Raw genomic sequence first — 3,323 nt, 5'->3', positions numbered from 1 at the left:
TCTAGAATATTATTTCTAAGAATTCACTGGCTCTTAAAGAACGTAATAGATCTGTGCCTAGCCTCTGTACATAGTTTATTTGAAAAAAAAATAGTACTACAGAAACAACAAAAGTAAATTTTTGCTAGGCCATCAGGAAACAAGGGTTAGAGGCATAATAGAACACATTTTGACCCTGCCATGGCGGTGCACAGATAGCACCTGGGAGGCCAGAAGTCTTATGGAAGGCCTGGTTCAGTTCTCAGATGAGCTAAACATGCCAGGAGCAGTTGCATGCACCTGTAATCCTAGCTAATTCAGAGGCTGGGGCAGGAGGACTATAACACAGTGGGACCATGTCAAAAATGGCTTTTTCTGTTTCTGCTACCCACCTTCCTCCCTCCCTCTCTCTTATAAAGGAAAAAAAGTGCCCTCTAGCAATTCCTTATTTAAAACATGGTAGGCTACCATTGTAGGGCAGTAAAATCTCATTATAACATACATATAGTTGACATTTTCAGGCTGTATTCTTCATGTTTTTAACTCATGGAGAAAGGCCCATTAAAGCCATGTTACTCTCATTAATTCAACATTTAGCCACTTATAAAACAAACCCCAGTCTTTTGGAAAATGTCATTTAAAAAGTTTTACCTTATATGGACATTATTTATTGTTTGAGCTCCATTGTCTACTTATAATATGCCCTTTATCAGACCCAAATGCCCACTTCAGAGATTGTCGTTTTGAGCAACAACTGGCTTCTTACATTATCCAATGATGCAGGAAAGTTAAATTACAGCCAGTTCATATCATAGAAACAAAATGTTTCCTGCAATTACTGATAAGGGACAGTTCATTTTCTCTCTGTCATCCTGAAAAAACCCTCCTAACAACAATTCATGCCTGGTTAAACAGGATTTCCACATCTACTGCTGACATCTTTCCAAATAATTCAGGGTTGTTATTACTGCATAGCCCTGGCAAGGCTCAAAAGCAAGCAGACTTGACGAGTCTGCTCAAAGCAGAGCTTAAGTAGTTGTAATTAATAATAATTACATGCCCACTACACTCCAGTTTTATCATATTATCCGTCAATGCAAATAAAAAAAAACCTACACACAACACACTTGCACCAGGATTGGTGCATTAATAAAGCCACTCTGCATACGTCACCTCTAAAGCTTAAAATACTTCTAATGGTTTCTGTTTTATTGATTTGTAATATTTTATATGTGGTTGCAAAATGTTCAGATGCAGTACAGCTTGGGACCAGTGTTGTTCTCTTCCAAAAGCCTCCCCTTCTGCCGTGACTCGGATTCGAACCGAGGTTGCTGCGGCCACAACGCAGAGTACTAACCACTATACGATCACGGCGAGCTACAGAAGAGCTGAGCACTAAGCTTTCTTTAAGAGCCATGGCAATATTAAAATTTGTGGAAACACTGCCATCTATTGCCTAGATATGTACATCTGCATAATATTGGGAAAGAGGAGCAGTGTTTCAGTCATCTCTAATTATCTGTAGAGGAACAATAACAAGATCGCAGAATATGAAACCAGTATTGTATTCTTGGCTGTTGGGAAAACTGTAGTAGGAAAAGATTTACTGGATTCCCTGTCCAGTAAATGACAATCAAGGTAACAAGACAAAAAAAAAAAAATACAATCTGTTCACTTGCACTTCACACTTTGTATCAGTAACAACAGATTTCTCAGCTGGGGAGCTGATACCACAAATTATGTTGTACTGAATGACATTAGAACTTGAGCCCCTTTTGTGTTCTTCTTTTCCACCACTAGTTTTATTTCCATATACTTAGGCAAGCATAGACATTAAAAAAGTAACAAAAACCCAGCACTATTCATAAGAGTCAAGGTAGAGAATCAATCTAAGTGTTCATCAACAGACAAATGGTTAAAGAATATGTAGTCTATTCAAGTGATCTTCAAAAGGTGTATGAAAATGCATAGTACAAAAAAGTTACGCATAGATTTCATTTTTTTTGCACCAATATAAACTCATACTTTGATTCCATTTTTTTTCTCAACACTGTTGAAGTACCCTCATGTACACAGTGGAATACGATTCAGCCGTTACCGAATAAAATCTTGTCATTCGAGGCAACCCGAACAAGCCTGAAGGATATATGCTGACTGAAATACAAGACAGGCTTACAGACATAAGTGCTGCATGTTCTCCCTTATGTGTAAAAACTACATAAAACTGACCTCAGTGAAAAGGAGAGTAGAATAATGGTTACCAAAGGCTGGGGAGGGTATGAGGTAGGGAAGATGGAGAAGTCTTGGGTTATAGAAATAAAAATACAGTGAGATAGGACGATTAAGTTCTGGAGTTCTATAGCACAGTAGGGAGACTACAGTTAAACATAATTCTTTGTGTATATCAAAATAGCTAGAAGAAGATTTCAAATGTTCCCAACACAAAGAAATGAGGTGATGGGTATGCTAATTACTTCAATTTGATCATTACATATTGTTTACATGTACTAAAATATCACATAATAACTCATAAATACGTACGATTATTTTGTGTCAATTGAAGATAAAAACAACAAAAAATAAAGCAACAAACAAAATGGCCTGACGACTGAGGATAATCAGGAAGGCTTGTTTATCTTTATAGAGGAAGCCAGAGTGTGTATATTCTGAGGAAAGGCCCCTTTCAAACCCATTGATTGCTAAAGCTAGCCCTCCCCACCCCTTAAATAAGTCTGAAAGTCACAATAATCTCAAAAGGAAAGGCTTCTCAATAACATTAGCAACCCACACAAAGAAAGTGGAATATTCCATGCTAGGTAAGTTTCAAGGGGAAATTTACTGTAAATTTTCTTGTTGTAAAAATTTAAATCTATACCGGGTATTCCAAGGACTAAACATCTTATAAGAAAATACATAGAAAACTTATTTCTAATCAATGGATTGTTATCAGGGTGTCCCTTTAAGCTCTGCAGACAGAGAGGCCCAGAACACGGGGACTAACTGCCACTGCATATGGCTAGAACCAAGTCCATGCACTGACTGGATGCCAAGAGCTCCAGGACTCAGAAAGGAAGTTCTATCTGATGATAAAAGCTGCAGACACAAATGGTCATTCACTCTCTCCCCTCTGGTCACCTACAGCCCCTTCTAACTTCTTTCAAATTCTCGCAGATACATTTTCCTCCCATAGTCACATAGAATTGTTGCCCTGGCTTCCTGAGCCCTATGTGTTCTGCTCAGGAACAAGGCAAAACACTCTCTGGCTGGCCTAAACAGGAAGAGACCTGGGTGAGTCTGGTAAAAGGGCAAGGAAGCAAGTCTGCTGGCAAGAGGGTAAAGCAAAC

At 38.5% G+C, this 3,323-nt stretch overlaps 1 non-coding gene across 1 annotated transcript; it reads right to left on the bottom strand.

Moving 5' to 3' along the window:
* Nucleotides 1-1,281: 1,281 nt before the first annotated feature.
* On the bottom strand, nt 1,282-1,353 carry TRNAH-GUG (transfer RNA histidin (anticodon GUG)). The gene has a single exon. It is a non-coding gene; the product is annotated as a tRNA-His (tRNA).
* Nucleotides 1,354-3,323: the final 1,970 nt, after the last annotated feature.

The sequence above is a fragment of the Tupaia chinensis genome, unplaced genomic scaffold (genome assembly GCF_000334495.1).
Source record: "Tupaia chinensis unplaced genomic scaffold, TupChi_1.0 Scaffold143247_2, whole genome shotgun sequence".
NCBI lineage: Eukaryota > Metazoa > Chordata > Mammalia > Scandentia > Tupaiidae > Tupaia > Tupaia belangeri.
The sequence above is the reverse complement of the archived record's forward strand: the minus strand, read 5'-3'. Positions and strand labels throughout refer to the sequence as shown.